General features: G+C 51.0%; 1 protein-coding gene across 4 annotated transcripts in view; it reads right to left on the reverse strand.

Moving 5' to 3' along the window:
• Nucleotides 1-13,091, reverse strand: part of LOC131088383 (gamma-aminobutyric acid receptor subunit alpha-3-like) — a 120,576-nt gene that overhangs the window by 47,092 nt on the left and 60,393 nt on the right. The gene's annotated exons all lie outside the window — the stretch shown is intronic.

Here is a 13,091-nt window from a genome sequence, read left to right on the forward strand (position 1 = left end):
ATTGGTAGGAGCTGAGCACATCTGGAGGCTGATGGAGCTAATCCCAGGCACGTTTAAATGCAAAGGCCCAGGGAGCTTCACTCAAAGCCGGCACGAGCGCCGGAGCTCGCTGCTGGGTTTAATTCTCAGGTGCAGCCTGCTCCGAGGGGTGGGAAAAGCAGGGAAAATCCGGGAAAATCAGAACACTGGGAGCAAACATCACATGCCAGCTTCAAGGTCAGGACCTCAGCAAAACCATGCATGGCTCCTGTTCACCCCATTTTAGAAACCACACGGATAAACGTTGCTGTGGACCCTTGCAGCAGTTTAGAAACCTTTTCTTAGCCCAGCCTGGAGCAGGGACACACAGGCTCAGGGGACACTTCTTGCTGACTCCAGACTTCACATTAATTGTCCCGTCCCACCAGCCATTAATCAAACGTCTTCCACTTGCATTTTTATTGAAAATCAATTTAATAAAGTAGGTGGGAGTCCGCACGCTTCCATAACATCAGATAAATATTCATGGGCGCTTACACTGCTTTAGCTAAATGAGTTTTTTAAATTTAACTGGTGCAATTTCCTTGTTCCTTAATATATGGCTTGGCTTGCCCTTGCTCAGGAACAGAGATGAGGCGGGACTGGCTCACTCACAGGCACACCAAGGAAAACTCCTCTGCTCTGGAGCCAGCACCTTTGGGTAAGGATTGTGTCATCAGTAATTGGAAATACCAGTGCTGGGGTCAGCATCACCCAGAGCAAACCCCCAGAGTGAGGTGGAATTCCAAAGGGCCACTTGGAGTTGAAAACTCATTTTCCACCACTGAGAGCATGGCCCCCATTTTTTAATCAGCAGGTGTGCCCTTTGATTTCCACTTCTCCCTCCCTGTTTAAGCAGCCATTGTGCTCCAGCAGCTAAAGCTAATGAAAATCCTTGGAAAATGCACCCCCCTGATGCTTACTGAAGGAGGTTAAAAGGCTTCCAGCTACCAAAACACACCACGCACCAGGGAGAGAAAAGAAACACACCCACTCAGGATTGGAGAGTCCTTGGAGAAGGGATGAGCACCACGATCAGCATCACTGAGACAATCTCCACCTGCAGCCCTGGGGAGGGCAGGTCAACCCGAGCAAGGCTCCTTGCTGCAGCCCTCCTTCCCCAAGGCAGTTGTCAGAGCCAGATGGAGAAAAGAAAAAGCCTGACACATTGATCAAATTTAGGAGACAGGCAGGACTCAGACACTCCCTATCAGTGAGAGATTTTACAGCATCCAGCAGCTCTTTGTTAACTGGAGCAGCGAGGAGCTGCAGCTCCCAAAAAGCAGCAATGCAGGGCAATTCAGCCCCTGCCAGGATTCTTGTCGTGTTATCCCAGTGATACCCTTCTCTTGAAAGGCAGTGCTTCAGAAATCCAGCACACCATCACTTTGCCTTTGTTATTCATGCAAACTGACTTGTTTTCATCCTCCCAGCCCCGACCTAATTCCCCGTGCACACGCTCCCTACAGAGCCCGGGACAGGATTTGCTTTCTCGGGGCTTTGGTGACATGAAGGTTGTGACTGGCCCTGCAGACAGGCACAGAGAGCCTGAGCCCTGGCACAGGGCACACAGAGCCCTCCCAGAGTCACATTTCCTGTGCTCCAGCTCTGGGGTGTGGGTGGTGTGAGCACCAACGGGATCCATCCAGTGCCACCATCACGCTTTTCCCTTTATCCCCTGCAGCAGAGGTGGGCAATCCTCACTTTGTGATGTCACCAGAGGCTCGTGGCTGAGATCCTCCCTAAACACAGCAGGGCCAGCTCTCCTGCAAGCCTCCCAGAGCTCTGATTTCCCTGCTATTAAGACAGCAGCCCTGCCCTGGAGAGATCAGCCTCGCTGGAGACAAACTGCCTGTCAGCAAACAGCACTAAATACAGGGTATCATACTCCACAGATGGTGGCATGCTTTTAGTGTTTTCTCTCTTGGATGCAGGTCACACCACTAATGTCATCTCCAAACACCAAAATCCTACATGTGAAAAGGTAAAGCTTAATTGCCTTGAACAGCAACTCTTGTATTGACTCCAACATAAGGCCCATAAATATTAATACAGCTATATTTAGCCCCTTTCAATTATACATACAAAATTGAACATCTTTCTGGGAACAAATCAGTCCAGATAGGGCTTGGATTTTTTTCCTTTTCCCTTTTTAATGCGTTCTGCATCAAAATAATAATAATTCCAATTGAGCCGAAGCTTTAAAAAACCCAAAACAACAAAACCAGTGGATGGAGGCAAAGTCTTAAAGATATTTTTCTGGCTCAACCAACTCACTGGGCAGGTGTTCAGGGGCACTTGCATACTCCTCACCTCAGCCTTGCCCCACCTGGTTCCCAATTATTTGTAGACTCAGTCCTTTTGCTGGAGAGCAGCAAATGGGCCCCACTGAAGGTGTGTCACTCAGGGGAGCTGCTGGGACAGGGATGCTCCAGGGAGGTCCCATCCAAGCATGGCCATGCCCACACAAAGCCTTCTGCAGTTAAAGACCTTCTGCTTTGTATAAAAATCACATCCTCCTTACTGATTTGCAGATTAATTATACATTGCTTCCCTTGCCAAAGTGGCCTTAATGGTATTGACATGACATGACAAAGAGGAGCTATCAGAAAGCTTCTCTCATAACCATGGCCAGATTGATCAGGGAAGGAGAAAGGAGATTTCATGCTTTTGTTTTTTAACCCTTCCTCATGAAAGCAGACAAGGCTCTTTTCTAGGAAAAGGTGTTTTCAAACTCGGGCAAGACCAGGTGCATCTCTCCAAAGGAAAGAGCTCTCACCTTTCATTCACAAGAGCCTGGAATTCAGTTCCCACATGTGCACTTAAGACCCTTAAGATAAAACACAACTTGGGGGGGGGGACAAAACCCCACAGAGTTTGCATTTTTTGCAGGACAGTGGCCACAGCTGGCTAAAGTGACATCCACATGATAAGAAATCAGATGAGTAAGAATGAATGCAGGAGAGCAAAAAAACCCTGATCTGGCCTGTATGGACACAAAACTTCCTCAACAAGAGCTCTGAAGGATGCACCAAGGCCTGTGCAGAGCCTCTGGCTGTGCTTTGGGGGGGTTTGTTATGCTCCTCAGACCCTTTCCTCAGCAAAATTTCTCCTATCACAACTGATCTTTCCAAACCAGAGCTGTCTGAAGTGGCTTTTGCAACGTCCAAACAGCATCCTGGCTTTTCAGACACAATTTATTTCGCTCCAGTCACGAGTTGTTCCATCCACTGACTCAGCCTGAACTTTGTCATCAATAGGATTTTCCAGCAGGTTGGGAGAGGGGGAAAAAAATAAAAAAATCATATGCTTCTTCTATGCCTGTTGTTCTCAGCACTTTGGTTGGAATTATATCCTTCCAGAAGGTAAAGAGAACGGGGTGTCCTTTCCTCACAATGCAAATTGCAGATTAAAATCCCTCTCTAGGCTATACTCTGTGCCTATAATTGTCAGTACTCCACAAGCACTCTTTTTTTCTTTTTAATAAACATTAGCAGCACATCCTTCAGAGGCACATTTTTAAAGTTCAGCTACAAGTTAGCTACAAAGAAATATTACAGGAAATTCCTGCCCCACCAGGTGATGGTTTTGCCACTTACTGCAACAGGGTATTTCCCTCTGACTTTTAATAGTCTTTGCTTAAGGGACCCTGCACAGTTCAGCCTCATAGCCTCACTCCCCATAGCCCCATGCATCCTCCACCCTCACCAACACTCCAGTATTTTTATTTCATCAAACAATAACCTTTAAATAAATGGAACAGCATTAAGAAGCTAACAGGTCTGAAGCAGCAGCATTAATCCCCCCTCCACAGGGGGCTCAGATAGATGTGATTTGATTGCCTCTTCCAGGTGGATCAGGGCTGAAATTCACCACCAACACAATCAATGACTTTGCCTCATCAGACATAAACAATACCTCTATATTACCACATGAACTGCTGCAAACATTTTATCCTCCAGCTCAACAAATAAAATAGCTGCTATTTCCTCAGTATTTGACCAGTTGTTTCACCACCAGCTTCCCAGAACAAACCAATTAAAGTTGTTTTTAAACTCCATAACATCCAATAAAACAATCTTATTTCTCAATCCATATCAAAGCCCCATTATAAATCCTTTACATGGGCCTGAACGAATGGAAATTCTAATAAAGGAGAAGCTGCCATAGTCCAACAGATCAATAAAGACATCCTCACAAGCAGTTTACAGCCATCTATAACATCATCTACTAATGTTCTTAAACCCATCTAACACATGTTCAACATGCTGAAACATCAGCTATCGCCTTCCAGAGCCATTATAAACAAACACCATCATCCCATCTCTGACACATGCACAGCTCCCCCTCGGGCAGGGAGCAGCTGCCCGACACTCACACTGCTTCACTGCAGGTGGCTGAGCCAGCACTGCAGCTCTGAGACACTCCAGTGCATATTACTGGGGCAAAATACCCCCTCCAGCTGCCTTTCCTTTCCTAGAAATATCTCTTGCTCCTTGGGGAAAATCTTCTTGCCTACATGTGTGGGTGCAGGGCAGGGTGAGAGCTCCTAGCTGGAAACACACAGCCAGGGAAGGCACCAGCTAAAAACGGCACCCACAGGAGCAGGAGAAACACTTCTCACAAATCACAGCCCAGGGGCTTGGCTGGGGTAAAAAAGGCACCCACAGGAGCAGGAAAAACACTTATTTTCACAAATCACAGCCCCACAGCCCAGGAAAGGGACCAGCTAAAAAAGGCACCCACAGGAGAAGGAGGAACACTTCTCCTCACAAATCACAGCCCCACAGCCCAGGGGCTTGGCTGGGCTAAAAAAGGCACCCACAAATCACAGCCCCACAGCCTGAATGCTAGGCTGGGCTAAAAAAGGCACTCACAGGAGCAGGAGGAACACTTCTCAATCCCACAAATCACAGTCCCACAGCCCAGGGACTTGACTGGGCTAAAAAAGGCACCCACAGGTCTTCTCCTTCTCACAAATCACAGCCTCACAGCCTAAATGCTTGGCTGGGCTAAAAACGGCACCCACAGGAGCAGGAGAAACACTTCTCACAAATCACAGTCCAGGGGCTTGGCTGGGCTAAAAGACGCACCCACAGGAGCAGGAGGAACATTTCTCCTTCTCACAAATCACAGCCCCACAGCCCAGGGGCTTGGCTGGGCTGCTCTGGAGAGCCCAGGAGCGTGCACACAATGCTGGTGATGGATTTTGGCCACATGAGGGTGGCAGGCACAGACCTGGCGTGGTGGCCCCCTCACAGCTCTGCCAGCTGCCCCCAAAGCACCAGTGTGACCCAAAGCCAGGTGTTTCACACCAAAAGCAATCAATCTCCTTTCACAGTGCATTCCTGAGCCCTCCCTGGTTCTTGTGACACCCCTGAAGCTTTGATAGAGGCTTGTGTTGCCCTCAGCACATTCATAACTTATTTAAGAGAAGACTTCCACCCTTAGGCACAGCTGTCAGGGCCGTGCTCCTCGGCTGCCTTCTGATGTGTGCAAGGCTTTTCACACACAGCTGTGCACCAGGGGTGTAAACACCAGCACCACCAGGGATTCTGGGCCACAGAGGAGAGCACCAGGGCTCTGCAAATCCACAGCAAAGCTGCCTTTGGAGAGCTGCCCTCGAGGGGAACACAACCTTTCTTTAATTTGTTCACAGACAGATCTTGACTTCAGAAGTTTGACGAGCAGAGCAGGGTCCCTGATGCCCAGAAAGGTAAACAGAAGGAAATGCTGTTCAGGCAATGCCTCAGCTTCAAATTAAAACTCATCAAGGAAGCTCAGACAGAGACAAAAATCTGAGATAAGACATGGATTTTAGTTTTTTTCTAAGAAAGGATCAAATTCCTCCCTGGAGTAATCAATACAAAGCATGAAGTCAGATCAGAGAGAAGAGATGAGAAGTTGGGAGAACTGGAACATTAAGACAGAAAAACAGATTAAACACAGACTCAAAACCCTAGAAATTGTAATAAACAACAGAGGACAACTCTGTTTGTCATCTCATGTTTCTATCACACAAACACTAGAGCTAGATATTGTTTCTGAGGCAGCTTTATCACACATACCTGAAAAACCTATCCTCAAGTGAAAAGGTCAATTTCAACATTTCATCCAGATTTTAGGAAATAAAAGTTCCATAAACTTCAATCTGAACAATTTAACGTTTTTTGCCACTGTTATAGGTTAATGTCACTGCAAACAGATTTCTTCTTGGTTCCTGCCAGGCAGATAAGGTCTTGCTGTTTCATTTTGGACAGTACTGTACTTTCAAGAGAAGGCAGTTCTGTAATTTAATTATTCTATTTCAGCCCCGGTGCCTTAGTGCTCCCACAGTAACAGACAAGCCCTCACCTGCAGGAGGTCAGGCCAAAATGACAGATGCACTGAGGTGCAGCACACCAAGCATCTCCTGGGAACGTCCCAACCTAAAGGGAGCTGCTCTGAACCCAAATCCAAACCCTGCTGGCCATCAGCACTGGAATTAGTGAAATGCAGGTGGCCAGGCAGGGGCACAGATGTTCCTCAGGAGCCATCCTGCCAAACCACACCATCATTAAAGGAGCAGGAAGAGACATTGCACTGCAGAAAAAGGAAACAGGAGAAACCCCAACTGAGGTGCACTTTGCTGACAAAATAATCACGGAAATACAACAGCAGGATAAATATTAACAGATCAAAACCATTGGCAAGACAGAGCTGACACAGTAAGGACACAGAAAAGGCACCACAGGCCAGGTGGGCACCCCTGATGTGAGTCCTGCTGTGAGCAGCAGGCCCTGACTGCACCAAGTCCTGAGGTGCTGACATCAAAGAGCAGCACAGTGGAGAGAGGAGCCTGGGCTGCTTTCACCCTCTGGATAGACCCAGTTGGGAGGGTAAAACCTGGGCCTCCCCTCTGCCTGGATGGGACCACCCCAGGGACAAGGAATGGGTGCCACACCTGTCCCCAAAGGAGAAGGAACCCAAGGGGTGAGGGGCCTTGCTCTGCCCAAGGAATTATGCTGCTTTAATCCAGGTGTCAGTGTTTACTGGTCCTGCTAAACCCCAAGGACACTTCAGGAGGCTCCCAAACCTCAGAAGCCCCTGGTGCAGAGCTGGCCTGGCAGGATGCTGAGCAGCCACCACCCCTCAGCAGGGCTGAGCTGCTCAGGGACTCCAGAGAGGCTTCAGGGAAACACCAGGAATTCCCTTGTCAGCCATGCTGCATCCAGGAGGGATAACACCCATCGATCCCAGCCTGGCTGCTTAACCTGCTACAAATTGCTTGTTAATTGCAATTGGAGAAACTGGCTTATCTAGGATGTTTACAACTCATCTTTCAGAAAACTCAGCAGCTTCCACTCTTCTCCTCTTCCTGGGGGCAAAAATCCTTCCCTCCTGACATGCCCTGGGAAAGCCCAGCAGTTTTCTGGAATTCTTCCCAACCACTCAACACAGAGACTTTGTCCAGATGCCCTCTGGGCTCCTCAGCCTCACCCCAAATGTACCTCAGGCAGACCCCTGAGTGGCCAGGCAGGGATACAGATGTTCCTCAGGAGCCATCCTGCCAAACCACACCATCCTTAAAAGAGCAGGAAGAGACATTGCAACACAGAAAGAGGAAACAAAAGAAATTCCAACCAAGGTGCACTGTGCTGACAAAGTAATCATGGAAATACAACAGCAGGATAAATATTAACAGATAGAAACCATTGGCAAGACAGAGCTGACAGCTTAAGGATGGAGAAAAGGCACCACAGGCCTGAGCTGGAAATTCCCCTTTTGCTTTGCAGGCAGCTGTGGGAAGGTCGCACATGCCTCCTCCTCCAGCAGTAATAGCCCTACACTGCCAAAGCACATTTAAAGCAGGCTGTAAGGAAGGGAAACCCTGGAAATGTCCCCTCCTGGCCCTGCCCAGGCATTCCTAGCATGGCTCTGGTCCATTTGCCAAATGCCATCAATTAGGAATAAACTGGAGAGGGTTCAGCTGTCCAGGGAGCACCACTGACCCTGGAACCCCCAACCTCTGTGTCCTCCCTCATGGTCACTGTGCTGGACACAGTGGCCCTGTAAGGACTGCAAGGACACACAGATTGTTTTAGGACATCTGTCATTCACAAAGAATCTCTTGTGGTCCCTTCATCTGCATCCCACCACTTGAGCATCTCTTCTTTTGGGACACAGGACATCTCAGCCTTGCTCAGGCAGTTCAACCTCCTTCTCCTGGCCACATCTCCCCTCTCCTGCTCTTGGGAGCTCCAGGGAAGCTCCAGGTGCATAAAGGAGGCTCTGCAGGGAGCCCCAGCAAGGAGAACCTGAGAGATGGAGACAGACACTTCTCAGTAAAGCCCTGCAGGCTGGGCAGAGCATCTGTGTGACTTCACAGAGGCCTGTGCTGCCCATAGAAGCTCTCTCAGGACATTTTGTGATCCTGCAAGGCTGGTCATGATAGCAGATGTCTCCATTCCCTCAGGGTCCATCACTGTTCTCTCCTGAGTTAATAACCAATCTGCCCCCTGCTCTCCCAGGGAAACAGAGCCTTTGTGCTGACAGCTCCTTCCTCTCCTGCCCCACTCTGAGCCCTAGGAGATGTTCTGGTTATGCAGCTCCCCCTTCCCCGAGCACAGACTGTCTTTCCATGGTCATCAGGCCACAGAAGAGACTCAGCTCTGTTCCTAAGAGGAATCCAGTGGGCAGAACCAGGGAGAAACCTCCTGCCAGACACTGTGACACAAATGGTCCCGTCCCCAGTGCTGCAGGGGCTCACTGCAGGAGAAGGGCTCTGACAGCCACTTACCTCTGAAGAACTGTGCTCCCAAATCGGCACCTTGCCTCAGGACAGCAGGGACTCCTGGCTGGCCTGGCTGTGCCCTGTTTGGGGCAGGGGCAGCAGGCAGGGCCATGCTCACCTGGAGCCTGTCTGGGGACAGGGCCATGCTCACCTGGAGCCTGTTTGGGAACATGGCCATGCTCCCCTGGAGCCTGTTTGGGAACATGGCCATGCTCCCCTGGAGCCTGTCTGGGGACATGGCCATGCTCACCTGGAGCCTGTCTGGGGACAGAGCCATGCTCACCTGGAGCCTGTTTGGGAACATGGCCATGCTCACCTGGAGCCTGTCTGGGGACAGGGCCATGCTCCCCTGGAGCCTGTCTGGGGACAGGGCCATGCTCCCCTGGAGCCTGTCTGGGAACATGGCCATGCTCACCTGGAGCCTGTCTGGGGACAGGGCCATGCTCACCTGGAGCCTGTTTGGGGACAGGGCCACACTCACCTGGAGCCTGTTGGGGACAGGGCCATGCTCACCTGGAGCCCCTTTAGGGACAGGCCCATGCTCACCTGGAGCCTGTTGGGGACAGGGCCATGCTCACCTGGAGCCTGTCTGGGGACAGGGCCATGCTCACCTGGAGCCTGTTGGGGACAGGGCCATGCTCACCTGGAGCCTGTCTGGGGACAGGGCCACACTCACCTGGAGCCTGTCTGGGGACAGGGCCATGCTCACCTGGAGCCTGTTTGGGGACATGGCCATGCTCCCCTGGAGCCTGTTGGGGACAGGGCCATGCTCACCTGGAGCCTGTTGGGGACAGGGCCATGCTCACCTGGAGCCTGTCTGGGGACAGGCCCATGCTCACCTGGAGCCCCTTTAGGGACAGGCCCATGCTCACCTGGAGCCTGTCTGGGGACAGGGCCATGCTCACCTGGAGCCTGTTGGGGACAGGGCCATGCTCACCTGGAGCCTGTTTGGGGACAGGCCCATGCTCACCTGGAGCCCCTTTAGGGACAGGCCCATGCTCACCTGGAGCCTGGCTCTGCAGCAGCAGAGGCACTCCAGAGCAGCCTCAGCCCTTGCTTCAGCTCATGCCTGCAGTATCCTGGCAGCAAGAGGAGCTCTGGCATGGCAGCTATTAGAGTGGGTGGCAGCAGATGGTGAAAGCAGAGGGGATAAGAAAATAAATACAAAGAGGCTATCTTGAGGGGAGAAGTCACCACATTAACACTCTGTTGCTTACACAGTGTCTTCTCCCAAAGTCTAAACAAACACTGCTCAGCTCCTGGTGCACAGGGAGCTGAGGGAGGGGACAGGGCTGAGCACACACACTGAGCACTGCAGAGCCCTGAGAGGTGCTGCAGCCCCAAACCCTGCTCAGCCCTCCACGGCCCAAATGTCTGCAGGGCCATCTCAGCTAGAGCAGGAAAAGCAGCCAGGCAAAGAGCCTGAATGTCCTGCTTCACACAGGTTTACACCAAATTTAGGGAACTCCATCGTTCCAGCAGCCTGTGTGGACACGAGAGCACCACATCTGCCCTTTCCATTACAGGGTATGGATGTTCTTCCCTGACATCTTCAGAAAACCAATGGAAAACATTCCCAAGGGAAATGGGGACACTACAGGGACTGCCCAGTGCTGTCTTACAGGAAAACCAGTTCCTTGTCCATGGTCCAGTCCCACTGCAGCACAGCTGCTCATGGGGAGCAAGGCAATCCCTTTCCCAGCCCTCACATGGCCTTGGACAAAAAACTACAGGAAAAGGAATATTATTTAAGGAGTTCAAAGCTTAATCCTGCTGCATGCCATCTGCTCAGACTGGTTACCTCTGACACTGCTGGTGCACCTGTAAATACATTGACAAGTGTCAGTAAGGTGGCAAATACCAGAGCTGGCTTGGAGCTCTCTATTAAAGCGTTCACCCAACAGAAAACCCAGATTCTGTAAGATAAGAGAACCCACACCAGGCTCTTCCATTAACCCCAAACTCTGGAGCCTGCAGCAGGACCATTTCTGCTTCTCTGGCCACCAGCAGCAGTGGGAGAGGTCTTTCCCTCCAATTCTCCTCCTGAGAGACCTTCAAGGCTTCAGCCTTGGGAAAAACAACCAAAACTGGAGAGAGCCTGGCTCACCAGGCTGCTCCACACACAGAGGACAACTCACTGCCAGTCAAGAGCCCCCAGAACCTGCAGCCCTCATCACCACCTCCCACCTGGGTCTGCTAGAGTGCCTCAAGGCTCTGTCATTCACAAAGAATCTCTTGTGGTCCCTTCATCTGCATCCCACCACTTCAGCATCTCTTCTTTTTGGGCACAGGACATCTCAGCCTTGCTCAGGCAGTTCCACCTCCTTCTCCTGGCCACATCTCCCCTCTCCTGCTCTTGGGAGCTCCAGGGAAGCTCCAGGTGCATAAAGGAGGCTCTGCAGGGAGCCCCAGCAAGGAGGTGAGAGCAGACCTTAAACAGGCAAGGGCTGGCTCGGGCAAAGGCAATTTATTATGTTAAACACGTTATTAAAGGATCTAAAGCAACAGAGCAAAGATGTTGCAAGAAAGGTTTGAACTTCCTCAGCAAGAGGCTCTTGGGACTCCTCTTGTTAATACTGAGCAGCCTTGTCTGCAGCTGAGCCTGCAGTGAGCAGAAATGCCCCTCAGCCCTCGTGCAGAGCTCGTTTCACTTAAATCAATACAGCCATCGGGGAGACTCGAGGAAGCAAAGCTATTAGTGGGACCACAGTTAATTCTGGGGGAAAGAAACAAGCAACAAAAGCAATAAAACTGACTGATTGCTTATGCAGACACTGTAACCCTTTCCTGCCCGGGTCCTGCAGCACAGCAGAGGGGAGGAGGCTCGCTGGGAAAGACCTTCCTGCTTGGCATAGTCCCAAAGGGCAGCTGCAGGGCACAGGGCTGTGGCACAGAGCTGGGCATGGGGCTGGGAGAGGCAGGGCTGCTCTGAGGAAGGAAAGGGACATTCCAGGAGATCCCATCAGCATGCAAGAGCTCAGCAAAGCAGCTTTTGGCAGCAGGACTGCAGAAAATGGGACAGCACATGGTGACTCCAGCTCTGGGTGGGAATCACCAGCAGCAGCAGCACAGCTTTGGTGAGGAGAGCCCAGAGCAGTGCAGGGACATCCCCTCCCAGCCCCAGCTGTCAGCACCTGAGAGGGGCCACCTCTGCCACAGCAACAACACACCAGGAAACCACCCAGGCCCACATCTCCCTAATCTCACACCTCTCTTCCCCACACATCTCCCTGTTTCTTCTGCCCCCTTAGATGATGCTGACTGTAGCTGTAGGCATTAGGTGGGAAGGTTTTTCCTTGTTTTTCCCTCTGAGGCACCTCAGACAAGTGCAGGAGCTTGCAGAGAGGCTCTGCAGCAGCAGCAGCAGCAATGTTGGCAGCAGTGCTGAAGGCAGCTCAGGGCCTGGGTGAGTGCCCGGTGCCCAGAGCAGCACAAGGGGGGAGAGCTTGCCAGGTGACAGCTGCATAGGAAATCACTGAGAAGATGTGGAGATAGAGCAAAGCAAACTGGCTAAAATCAACACCAACATGAGCTGAAGGTTCTGCAAGCTGGTGGTACAGAGCCACAGAATGGTTCAGGTTGGGAAAGGTCACCAAGTCCAACTGTACAGCCAGCAGCATCACCATGTTCAGCACTGACCCATGTCCTCAGGTGCCACACCAACACTTTCAGGGATGCTGGCTCTACCATCTCCCAGAGAGCCCTTTCCAGTGCTTTACAACCCTTTCTGTGAAAAGTTTTTCCTTACATGTAATCTAAACCTCCCTTGGGGCAACCTGAGGCCATCTCCTCTTGTCCTGTCATTAGTTTCCTTGGAGAACAGACTGACCCACACCTGGCTCCAGCCTTCTTTCAGGGAGCTGTAGAACGTGACAATGTCTCCCCTTTTCTCCAGGCTCTAACCTTCTTTCAGGGAGATGCAGAAAGTGAGAATGTCTCCCCTTTTCTCCAGGCTGGTCTCCCCCAGCTGCTCTTCGTCAGAGTTGTGTCCAGACCTTTTCTCTGGACACGCTCTGCCCCTCAATGAAGGTATCAGCATTTCTGAAAGGGATTTTTTTTTTCCCTGTCTCTAAAATAGCAGGAATAGGTTCACCCACAGCTGCTCCATCTGCAGGCCTGTCCTTGCACTGTCACAGGCCACCACAGCACCCTGGGACTCTCAGCCCATGAGATACACAACAGCCAAACTGTAGCCCCACGTTTCTCCTCACAGAGAAAAGCAAGGCACAATTCTTCCCAAGAATATTTCTGGGATTCACATTCTTTGAACCCAGAGAAAGAAAACACAATTCTTATCATT

The sequence above is a fragment of the Melospiza georgiana genome, chromosome 12, assembly GCF_028018845.1.
Source record: "Melospiza georgiana isolate bMelGeo1 chromosome 12, bMelGeo1.pri, whole genome shotgun sequence".
NCBI lineage: Eukaryota > Metazoa > Chordata > Aves > Passeriformes > Passerellidae > Melospiza > Melospiza georgiana.